Here is a 12,685-nt window from a genome sequence, read left to right as displayed (position 1 = left end):
GTGCCCCCCCACTCGCCAATCAGCCATCTCCTTTCTTGGGGCTGCCCCTAGTGCCTGTGTCGTGCTTCCCATGGCCCGCCTCCTGGCAGCCTCCACCTCCAACCTCCTGCATGTTACCAAACCCAAGTCCCTCCCTCGTCAACAGATCAACTACCCCCTTCTCCCCCCCCTAGCAACAACACCCTGTAACCTAACCCCTGCCATAAACTAGCTATATACACACCCCCCACCTGGCTTCCGTAGACCAGTTCACCCAGCTAGCCTGGTTACTCTCGATTCCGGCGCCAACAAGTCTACACCTAATGTTCCCTCTGACCCATTCCCCCCCCCCACCCATCAGCACCACTCCCCCAAACCAGCTATCCTCGAGCAATTGCTCTGAAATAAAAAACAAGGAACAAAGAAAACCCCGATGCTAGTGCAAATCAAATAATACAAAATAAGTAATAGGCACTTCCAACTACCTCGATCAGAACACAAAAAGCCCCCAGCACCAAATACCTTAACGTCTCTCCTTTCCAGCGAAAACTCGAATACAGAAGAGAAAAAAAAAAACCACGACACAACAGACACTTATAAACATCGCTTAGTAACTTTTTAACTTAAGTCCAAAAGTCCGTAGTTCGGCACCAGCCCTTCTCTCTTGGCGAAGTCCATCGCGTCCTCGGGCTCCTCAAAGTAATGGTACCATCCCTCGTGCGTGACCCAGAGGCATGCCGGGTACAGCAGCCCAAACTTCACCTGCTTCTTAAACAGAATCCCTTTGACTTGCCTGTAGCCTGCTCGCCTTCTGGCCACCTTCACGCTCAGGTCCTGGTAGATGCGCAAGGCTATTGTTCCAATTGCAGCTCCGCATGCACTTGGCCCACCCGCTCCTTGTCCAGGAACCTGTGGAACCTGACCACCATCTCTGGGGGGGGGCGCTCGCGGCTGCCTCACCAGCACTCTCTGTGTCCTGTCCACCTCCAATCGACGAGGGAAGACATCATTCCCCAACAGCTTCTGGAACATGTTTGCCACATACTGGGCGGCAGCCTCTCCCTCAGCCCCCTCCGGGAGACCGACGATTCTCAAATTCTGCCAACGGGACCTATTTTCCAGGTCCTCCACCTTTTCCAGAAGCCTTTTGTGTTGGTCTTTCAGCCTCTCCATCTCCACCTCCACCACCGTTTCGTGATCCTCCTGCTCCTCCAGCGCCTTCTCCAGCTTCTGGATCGTCCGATCCTGGGCATCCAGCCTGTGCTCCAGGCGCTCGATTGATTTCTGGATCGGGTCTAAACTGTCCCGTTTCAGCGCGGCGACGCCTTCTTGGATGACCTTCAGCAGATGCTCCGTTGTTGGCTGGGCTGTCTGCACCGGGGTCCGGACATCGGCCATATTGTCCTCAGCAGCAGCTTCTCCACTGCCCTTGTTTGCCCACTTATCCAACTGTTTGCGATTCTTTCTGTTTCTTAACTCCATACACCTATATCTGGAGTCCATGCCTGAGTGCCTATGCCTTCAGAATCAGCACTCAAAATAACAAAAAAGTTGGGGGAAAAGGTCCAAAAAGTCCGACCGGATCGAGAGCCACCAAATGTGCGACTTACTCCCTCATAGCCGCTACCGGAAGCTCCTGAATGCATTTTCAAACGTCATACCTAACCACCATCCACTGCTCAATTCAATTCATCCCTATCACTCATTTACCAACAATCTCTTTGAATCAGGACTCAACCTTACTTTGAAATGCTTTACCTCGCCCACTTTGAACAATTACAAGTTGCTTATGCACATCTCAGACTGCACACAATAGCAGAAATTCAATCATGATATCACATCATTCACAAATATTGCACAACACTCACTGTCACATTTCTCTCCATATCTTGCAGGAGAAGGGGGCACACACCAGGAGGCAGCAGGAACTGACCAGGGGAGGAGAGCTGCACCAGCATGTTCGAACCCCCGTGAAAGGGATGGTGCTGGCCAATATTGGGAGAGTTGTTTCTGAGGCCATTGACAAGGCTAAATCTACTGAAGACAATGGTATGGTTATATGCCTGTAAGCAATATCATAGATGGCTGGTGGTGCGACCTCCAATCAGCAGGTGGCGGTACAGACAAACCATGCAGTCTCAAGATAGTGGTCATGTGACAAGGCACTCCAATATAAGTGGGGGCACATACGGTCATCAGCAGATAGTTATAAGATGTACAAGTGGACAGTCGTGCCTAGGGTAGTTCCAGAGGAGTACAAAGAAACTCCATGATAACTTGCTCTGTAACCAATAGTTATCTTGTGTGATTCAATAAAGATCCAGGTTTGGACAAGTCACAAGTTATTTGGTAGATTCCTTGCTAGACATTGAACACAAAACACAACATGGTACCAAGAGTGCTGAAGATGTGAAGATAACAACAGCAGTGACAAAGTTAAAATTCGGCAGAAAGACCGATCTGGTGAACTGCAGCCTGTGGCGAATCAACGCACTATAAGACGCTGACGTGAGAGATGGACGGACTGAAAGCCACCCTACCGGCTTCAGATATCCGGTAATGTAGATGTAAACGGACAGCTCTTCAAGCAACAGTTCAAACTCTATGTTTCGGCCCTAGGCCTGCAGGCTCAGCCTGATGAAAGACGAATAACCTGGCTGTTAATGGTGGTAGGTTTACAGGCAATTGAATTGTATAACATGCACAACGAGGAGGACAGCAAGTGATATGATGAAGTCAGTAGGTACTTTGATCGGCATTGCACCCCCAAAACGAATGAGACATTTGGGAGATACCTGTTCCGCATGCGTACTCAAAAAACCTGCCGAATCGTTCAACAGTTTTGTCACCGACTTGAGGCTGAAGGCCCAGTCATGCAACTTCAGTAGCCTGAAATCTTCGCTCATCTGTGACCAAATTGTCTTTGGTGTAGCTAATGATAAGCTCCGGGAGAGGTTGTTGCAGGAGGAAGATTTGATACTGGAACAAGCAATAAAGATTTGTCAGGCTAGTGACAAATTAATACACTCTGCTCGAAGAATTTTGGTGCCAACTCAGAGGAAGATGCTAGCGCGATTAGTGTTGTGACGCACGTCATGAAGAAACGTGGACTCAGTGCGGGTGGCCATTTTAAGCAGCCGACAGGAGCCGCAATCTTGTGGAAAAGTGTGGCACGCGACATGGCCCACGGCAATGTCCTGCCTTTGGTAAAGTCTGTTCCAGGTATGGCCATATTGGACATTTTGCAAATCAATGTTTTGAGCGTCCTACAATGGACCATATAAGATCAGTAAATGTGGTTGATGAGATAAATCCAGACAAACAATTTTTCATCGATCTCACTGCAACGAAGGACCAGAAGAGTCCAAACAAAAAAGATGAAAACAAAATTTCAAATAAGACTGAAGCTGGTAAGGATTCTCCAGAAACCATTACAACCAGGTAGAAATTAATGGTGTTTCTGAACAACACTATTTCTTTCTTTTTTAAAAATAATTTTTATTAAAGGTTTTCATAAAATATCAATAACAAAATGAAAAAGGAACCCAACAGGGTTAAGTACAAAACACAGTCCAGAAAAACAACCCTCCATACCCCCCCCTTGTACATAAATAATAAATTAACATTAACACCCCGACTTAATACAAGTATATACACCCCTCAGACCCTCCAGTGTAAATAACAAAAACAAAAAAATTAAGTGACCCCCCCCCCCCCCGGAGTTGCTGCTGCCATTGACCAATGTCTACCGCTCTGCCAGGGAGTCTAAGAACGGTTGCCACCGCCTAAAGAACCCTTGTACCGACCCTCTCAAGGCGAATTTCACCCTCTCCAACTTAATAAACCCCGCCAAATCGTTGATCCAGGATTCCACGCTTGGGGGCCTCGCATCCTTCCACTGAGGAAGAATCCTTCGCCGGGCTACCAGGGACGCAAAGGCCAGAATTCCGGCTTCTTTTGCCTCCTGCACTCCCGGCTCCTCTGCCACCCCAAATATTGCAAGCCCCCAGCCCGGCTTGACCCTGGATCCTACCACCCTTGACACCGTCCTCACTACGCCCTTCCAAAATTCCTCCAGCGCTGGGCATGCCCAGAACATATGGGTGTGGTTTGCTGGGCTCCCTAAGCACCTAACACACCTGTCCTCACCCCCCAAAAAATGACTCATCCTTGTCCCGGTCATGTGTGCCCTGTGCAGCACCTTAAACTGTATGAGGCTGAGCCTCGCGCACGATGAGGAAGAGTTCACCCTCCCTAGGGCATCTGCCCACGTCCCTTCCTCAATTTCCTCTCCCAACTCCTCCTCCCACTTACCTTTTACCTCCACCACCGAGGCCTCCTCCTCCTCCTGCATCACCTGATAAGTTTCCGTGATCTCCCCCCCCCCCCCCCCCCCCGAGAGCACCCTGTCCTATACTGTGTGTAGCAGTAGCCGCGGGAATTCCCCCACCTGCCGCCTGACAAACGCCTTTACCTGTAAGTACCTGAAGGTGTTCCCCGGGGGGAGCCCGTCCGTCTCCTCCAGCTCACCCAGGCTCGCGAACGTCCCGTCCACAAACAGGTCCCCCAGCTTTCGCATCCCTGCCCTGTGCCACCCCAAAAATCCTCCACCTGTTCTTCCTGGGGCGAACCGGTGGTTCCCCCGTAATGGGGTCCCCGCCGAGGCCCCCACTTCCCTGCTGTACCGCCTCCACTGCCCCCAAATTTTGAGGGCAGCCACCACCACCGGGCTCGTGGTATACCTCCTTGGAGGGAGCGGCAGCGGCGCCGTTGCCAGCGCCCTCAGACTCGTACCCACACAAGACGCTGTCTCCAGCCTCTTCCATGCAGCCCGCTCCCCCTCCATCACCCACTTGCGCACCATCGTCGCATTGGCGGCCCAGTAATATCCACAAAGGTTGGGTAGCGCCAGTCCCCCCTTATCTCTACTCCGCTCCAGGAATACCCTTCTCACCCTCGGAGTCCGAGGCGCCCACACAAACCCCATTATACTCCTGTTAACCCGCCTGAAAAAAGCCTTCGGGATAAACATGGGGAGGCACTGGAACAGGAACAAAAACCTTGGGAGCACCGTCATTTTGATTAACTGCACCCTACCCGCCAAGGACAGCGGCAACGCGTCCCACCTCTTGAACTCCTCCATTTTCTCCACCAGCCTTGTAAAATTAAGCCTATGATGGGCCCCCCAGCTCCTGGCCACCTGGACTCCCAGATACCTGAAGCTCCTCTCCGCCGTTTTTAGTGGGAGCTCGCCAATCCCCCTCTCCTGGTCCCCTGGGTGAACTATGAACAGCTCGCTCTTCCCCATGTTGAGCTTGTACCCCGAAAAGTCCCCGAACTCCCTAAGAATCCTCATTACCGCCGGCATTCCTCCCACCGGGTCCGCCACATACAGCAGCAGGTCGTCCGCATAAAGTGACACCCTATGCTCCTCCCCACCCCGCACCAACCCCCTCCAGTTCCTCGACTCTCTCAGTGCCATAGCCAGGGGTTCAATCGCCAGTGCGAAGAGCAGGGGGGATAAGGGACACCCCTGTCTCGTCCCTCGGTGCAATCAAAAGTACTCGGACCTCCTCCTGTTTGTGGCCACACTCGCCTTCGGGACCTCATACAACAGCCTAACCCACCTGACAAACCCCTCCCCAAACCCGAACCTCTTCAGCACCTCCCACAGGTCCCCCCACTCTACCCTATCAAAGGCTTGCTCAGCGTCCATCGCCACCACTATCTCCGCCTCCCCCTCCCTCGCCAGTATCATGATAACATTGAAAAGCCTCCGCACATTCGCGTTCAACTGCCTCCCCTTCACAAACCCCGTCTGGTCTTCATGGATGATCTGCGGCACACAATCCTCAAGGCTAAGACCTTCGCTAGCACCTTGGCATCTACATTTAGCAAGGAAATCGGTCTGTAAGACCCACACTGCAGGGATCCTTGTCCTGCTTCAGGATCAAGGAGATCAGTGCCCGGGACATCATCAGGGGCAAAGCCCCCCCCTCCCTTGCCTCATTGAAGGTCCTAACTAACAGCGGGCCCAACAGGTCCATATATTTTTTATAGCATTCGACCGGGAAACCGTCTGGCCCCAGTGCCTTCCCAGCCTGCATGCTTCCTATCCCTTTGATCAGCTTCTCCAGCCCAATCGGGGCCTCCAATCCCGCCACCAGTCCCTCTTCCACCTTTGGAAACCTCAATTGGTCCAGGAAGCGGCCCATCCCTCCCTCCTTCCGTGGGGGCTCGGATCGGTACAATTCCTCGTAGAAGTCACTGAAGACCCCATTGATGCCAGCTCCACTCCGCACCACACTCCCTCCCCTGTCCTTAACTCCTCCGATCTCCCTAGCTGCGTCCCACTTCCGAAGCTGATGTGCCAGCATCCGGCTTGCCTATTCCCCAAACTCGTAGATCGCCCCCTGGGCCTTCCTCCACTGCATCTCCGCCTTCCTGGTGGTCACCGGGTCGAATTCGGCCTGGAGGCTGCGCCTCTTCCTCAACAATCCTTCCTCGGGCTCCTCCGCATACCTCCTGTCTACCCTCACCATCTCCCCCACCAGCCTCTCCCTCTCACCCCGCTCCCTCCGCTCGTTGTGGGCCCTAATGGAGATCAGCTCTCCCCTCACCACCGCCTTCAGTGCCTCCGTTACCATCCCCACTCGGACCTCCCCGTTGTTGTTGGTCTCCAAGTACCTCTCTATACTTCCTCGGACCCGCTCGCTCACCTCCTCGTCCGCCAACAGCCCCACCTCCAAGCGCCACAGCGGGCGCTGGTCCCTCTCCTCCCCCATCTCCAAGTCCACCCAATGCGGGGCGTGGTCCGAAATGGCTATTGCCGAATACTCAGTATCCGCTGCTCTCGCTATCAACGCCCTACTCAAGATGAAAAAGTCGATTCGTGAATAAGCCTTCTGGACATGTGAGAAGAATGAAAATTCCCTAGCCCCCAGCCTTGCAAATCTCCAAGGGTCCACCCCTCCCACCTGGTCCATAGACCCCCTCAGCACTCTAGCCGCCGCCGGCTTCCCACCCGTCCTAGACCTAGAGTGATCCAGTGCCGGATCCAGCACCGTGTTAAAGTCTCCCCCCATTATCAGGCCCTCCACTTCCAAGTCTGGGATCCGACCCAACATGCGCCGCCTAAAACCCTCATCGTCCCAGTTCGGGGCATACACATTGACCAGTACCACCCTCTCTCTCTTCCTGCAACTTACCACTTACCATTATGTACCTGCCGCCATTATCTGCCACAATGCTCGACGCCTCAAAGGACACCTTCTTTCCCACCAAGATTGCCACCCCTCGATTTTTGGCATCCAGCCCCGAGTGAAACACCTGACCTACTCACCCTTTCCTCAATCTTACCTGGTCTGCCACCTTCAGGTGTGTCTCCTGAAGCATAACCACATCCGCCTTGAGCCCCTTCAGGTGCACGAACACGCGGGCCCGCTTAACCGGCCCATTCAGTCCCCTTACATTCCAGGTTATCAGCCGGATCTGGGGGTTATCAGCCGGATCTGGGGGCTACCCGCCCCCCTCCCCCACCGACTAGGCATGACCCCTCCTCGCCACTCTATGGGCCCCTTCCAGCTCCAGGGACCCCTGGAAGGACCCCGCTCCCATCAGCGAGTTCAACATCGTGACCACATAGGCCCCCACGTCCGGCCCCTCCAGCCCCTCCGGGAGGCCCAGAATCCGCAGATACTTCCGCCCTGACCGATTCTCCATCTCCTCGAACCGCTCCTGCCATTTCTTGTGGACCGCCTCGTGCGCCTCCACCTTTACCGCCAGGCCGAAGATCTCGTCCGCATTGTCAGAGACCTTTTGTCGAGCCTCGCGGATCGCCACTCCCTGGGCCGTCTGTGTCTCCAGCAGCTTATCAATAGACGCCTTCATCGGCTCTAGCAGGTCTGTTTTAATCTCTCTGAAGCAGCGCTGGATACCCTCCTGCTGCTCTTCCGCCCACTGCATCCACGCTGCCTGGTCTCTGCCCGCCGCCATTTTGTTCTTCTTCCCTCGCACCTTCTTCGGGTCCACCACCACCTTTTTTGTCGCCCCGCTCCTAGTTGAAGCCATATACTGACGGGGAGCTGTTGTAGACTCCTTCCCACACCGGGAAACGTCGAAAAAGCGCCGTTGGGGGCCCTGAAAAGAGCCCAAAAGTCCGTTTTGCGGAGCCGCCGAATGTGCGACTTAGCTCCGCATAGCCGCAACCGGAAGTCCGAACAACACTATTTCGATGCAACCTTGACACTAAAATGAGATCTAATCTCCTCAGTCAGTCTGCTTTCCACAGCTGAACGCTGATCGGCCAGGGCTCCCAGTGGACTACAGAACAAGAACAATGGAGACCTTCGGTGCAAGTCAACTTGAGCTCTCCGTGGACGACATGAGATACAAGTTACTGTTTCATATGGTCGACATGGACATTAAGTCCATCATAGGAGTTGAGTTATGTGAATCCCTGAACTTAGTTGAGCGACTGTGTCCCCCAGAAATCAACTGGCCAGCTGAACACTATTGATTCCTACAGAATATCAGAGTGTAAACAGTTCACGAGGATTCAGAAGAAATCCAAGTGGAGGACGACAAATCAGACAAAGAGATGGAACGGCCAGCGAGCATTCCGCAATTCTGGTTCATAGTTTTCAAGAACATGCATGTGCTCAGTGGCATGATACAGGAGCATGACGAGCCCATGTTAAAGCATCTACAAGATGTGAACGTTAAATGGCCAGAGCATGAAAAGCTGTGGAGATTCACTCTGGAGTTTAAGTTCAAGCCCAATGAGTATTTCACAAATGAGGTGGTCACGAATGTATATCAGATGGATTCGCGGCCGCTGAAATCATTCTTTGATGAAGCAGAAATCATGGGGTGCACAGGCTGTAAGATCGACTGCAATGTTGAAAGCAATTAAAGCTGAATCGAAGCACAAAGGTCAAAGCACTCACCGAGCACTCACGAATACTGTACCAAATGAATCGTACTTTAATTTCTTCAGTCCGACTTTGAACTTGGCGGACTATGCGTGTACACATAATTCTGTGTGCAATGTTGTATTTTACAGGAGAAATTATTGCCAACGATGCTGAATCCAATGATGACTACTACGAATATTTGTTTGAAGACTTCGAAGAGGATACAGAAAGCATTGGCGTGGAAGGTGAGACAGATGAAGATCAGTATGAACTGCTTGTAACTCTGTTTGTGATCACACTCTACCCTAGCAAGGACATGATTGATTTTAACAGGTCATTCATTAGGTGCTTGAAATAAATTGAGTGTAAGAAAAAGGGGGCAAAACCCCCCCCACAAGCAGTCAGATTCTATATTAGTGATGCAACGGGAACAGGTGGATTAGTGATGCAGAGGTTAGCTTCTTATCCATTTGCTGTACTTGTCCACAACAGAGTAGGTGTAGCCCTGGAGCCCATCTCATAGCTGTCAGGCAGGCTCAGGCACTATTGGTGGTGGTTGTGCATTGCTCGGGGACATTCTTGTGTAGGGTCCCTGCAGCAAACCCACTACTCAAAGGATGATTGCATTCACGTATAGCTCTGATCATACTTGGGTTCCAAGGTGCAACGTAGCCCTCAAGTGTGGTCTGTTGTCTCACAACAGACAATACGAAAGTTGGTGGGATGGTAAATCGTGAGGAGGGCAGCATTAAAATACAGGAGGGTATAGGCGGGCTGGTCAGTGGCAAATGGAATTCAATCCAAATAAATGTGAGGTAATTGCACTTGGGCTGGACAAGCAAGGCAAGGGAATACATGATAAATGGCAGGACCCTGGGAAGCACCAAGGATCTGAGGGACCAGGTGTGCATGTACGCTGGTTTGTTAAGGTTGCTGGGCAAGTGGATACAGCAATTAAAAAGGCATGTGGTATACTTGCCTTTATTAGCCAAGTCGTAGAGTTTAAGAGCAGGGAGGTTATGCTGCAACTGTATAAAACATTGGTTAGGCCACAGCTAGATTATGGTGTGCAGTTCTGGAATCGACATTACAGGAGAGATGTGACAGCATTGGAAAGGGTGCAGAAGAGATTTACCAGGACGTTGCCTAGGCTGGAGAGTTTTAGCTATGAAGAGAGATTGGACAGACTGGGGTTGTTTTACTTGGAGCAGAGGAGATTGAATGGACATGATTGAGATGTATAAAATGATGATGAGTATAGCTAGAGTAGACAGGAAGAAACTTTTCCCCTTGATAGAGGGATCAATGAACAGGAGCCATAGATTTAAAGTAAGGGGCAGGAGGCTTAGTGGGGATGTGAGGAAAATCCTTTTCACCCAGAGATGGTGGGAGTCTGGAACTCGCTAAAGTGTGGTGGAAGCAGAGACCCTCAAGTATTTGGATGTGCACTTGCGATGCCAAGGCAGACACGGCTATGGGCCAAGTACTGGGAGATGGGATTAGAATACTTAGGTGGTTGTTTTTGGCTGGTGGGCCGTAGGGCCACTTCTGTGCTTATAGACCTTTATAACATTAGACAGACAGAGACAGACAGGCTATATCCCTCCGAAGGGCAGATCATGATGGTGAATTGGAAAGATGCCCAACAGATCTGGCACTACCTATTTTGCTGTTGAGACAAATAGAAGCATTTTACAAATCATCAGCAATATATTTGCAGCATCAGACAGGTTTATTTAATGCAGAATGCTTGAAAATCTTCAGAATTTAAATTCAAATCCTTTGGCCTCGCTTCTTGCAAATGCATCACTCCCATGGCCCACTCTCACTGTCTATATTCGGACCCAAGGAAACAGTGAAGGAGTCCAGTGGACAACAAAGCCAGCAGACAGGCTACTGTTAGCCAGGAACCCAGCCTGTCCTCTCACCACAGGTCACAGCTTATTGTTTCTGCAGCACACTGCAGGCATGTTTTCTGATGATGTCCATCTGACTCTTCCCATTCACCATGTCCTGTTGCGCTCGCGGCTTGTTCTTCAGCTGCTCTCTGAGGAGCTGTGAGGGCAGCAGCGTGCCCATTGGCTTCACCAGCTTCACCAGTTCCAGGAAATGTCTGCTGCCTTTGTTATTCACGAAGGTGATGGCTTTTCCCCGATGGCTCAAACGTCCTTCTCTCCCCATCTGATGCACATACTCGTCCATGGTAGGCGGCATGTCAAAATTGACAACCTCTGCCAAGGACTCCTGTGCTCACCACAACCTCGTAGTTACCTTGAAGCAGACCCTGCACAATCTGATTGCGTTCACGTTGGGCCTTGTCCGAGTGAATGGCCACTGTTTTCATTCCTGTGATCTTCTGCACGGCGATCGATAGGACATCAGGTCCCAGTCTGCAATCCACAAACACCAGCATAGGAGAGGGTGGAAGAGCTTGCTATCATTCAGGATCTCAAACAGTTTCTTCTTCTTGGACGGTACCTCCACCCACAGGATAATCAGACGGAACAAAGCTGGTTCATGTATCCAACGGTGATCCTGACCGGGTCCTGAAGGAACTGAGTGACCAGTTGCTCGATACCTGCTGGGATGGTGGCCGAGACCAGAATCGTTTGATGCTCCTCTGGTATTTTCTCCAGAATATCCAACACCTGCTGTTGGAATCCCATCTTCAACATGGTATCGTCCACCACCATAGTCAGCATTCCGCACAGGCTGACGGCTTTTTGCTTCAGAATTTCCAGCAGCAGCCCTGGGGTTGCTATAATAACCTTAATGCATTGTTTGAGGCGGTGAGGCTGGAGGGGGTAAAGGCATTCTCCCGGCCAGCAGTGCCATTCTCATGTTGGGCAGACCCATCATCAACTCCTTGGCCTGCCCTTCGATCTGAGTGGCAAGTCAGTACCAACCCAATGGGCTGCTGAGGTGAAGCCTTCTCGTTCTCCCACAGAGCCGCCATGGTCATGGGGAGCAGGAAGGCGGCGGTCTTCCCGAGCAAATGCCCGCTTCCGCCAGGATATCTTTTCCCACCAGGTCCTGCGGCAACATCTGCATCTGTACCGGGGTGGGGCTGCGGTAGCCCAGCCTCGCCAGGTTGGCGGTCAGGGTGTCGGGGAGGTGCAGTGCTCGAACTCCAGGACGAGCCGGCAGGTCGGGCTGTTACTGAAGTTGGGACTATTGGAATTTAGAAGAATGAGAGGTGATCTCATTGAAACATACAGGATTCTTAAAGGACTTGACAGTGTAAATGTTGACAGGATGTTTCCCCTCATGGGATAGTCTCAGACCAGAGGGCATAGTCTTAGAATAAAATTAAGACTGAGATGAGGAGGAATTTCTTCTCTCAGGGGGTTGAGTGTTTTTGGAACACTTTGCCACAGAGAGCTGCTGGGGCAGGTTCCTTGTGTATTTTTAAGGCTGAGATCGATAGATTCTTCATCAATAAGGGAATCAAGGGTTACGGGAAAGGGCAGGAAAGTAGACGTGAGGAATGTAGGATCAGCCATGATCCCATTGAATGGTAGAGCAGGCTGGAGGGGTTGAGCAGCCTACTCCTGTTCCTATTTCTTTTGGTGGTCTTAGTGAGTGATGACAGGAATACGAGGTTGGAGGCTCACCTCTAGTTCAAAAGTGACACCAAGGTTGCTAACAGGCTGGTTTAATCTCAGACTATGGCCAGGGTAGAGATGAAGTCAGTAGCTGAGAAACAATCTTTCTCTGGCCAGACTTCAGGTTCAGAATGATGGTTGTTTAAGTGTTGCATTTTTGCCCAACTATTTTTGTTAATTTAGTTT

At 51.5% G+C, this 12,685-nt stretch overlaps 1 protein-coding gene and 1 pseudogene across 7 annotated transcripts in view; both read right to left on the bottom strand.

Moving 5' to 3' along the window:
- The window catches only part of ppp1r9a (protein phosphatase 1, regulatory subunit 9A), a 489,701-nt gene that overhangs the window by 166,637 nt on the left and 310,379 nt on the right, over positions 1-12,685 (bottom strand). The window lies entirely within an intron of this gene.
- On the bottom strand, positions 10,836-12,163 carry LOC140425649 (probable ATP-dependent RNA helicase DDX59 pseudogene; annotated as a pseudogene).

This window comes from Scyliorhinus torazame, chromosome 6 (genome assembly GCF_047496885.1).
Source record: "Scyliorhinus torazame isolate Kashiwa2021f chromosome 6, sScyTor2.1, whole genome shotgun sequence".
In the NCBI taxonomy this organism is placed as follows: Eukaryota; Metazoa; Chordata; class Chondrichthyes; order Carcharhiniformes; family Scyliorhinidae; genus Scyliorhinus; species Scyliorhinus torazame.
Note: the sequence above shows the minus strand (reverse complement) of the source record. Positions and strands in the feature narration are given on the sequence as shown.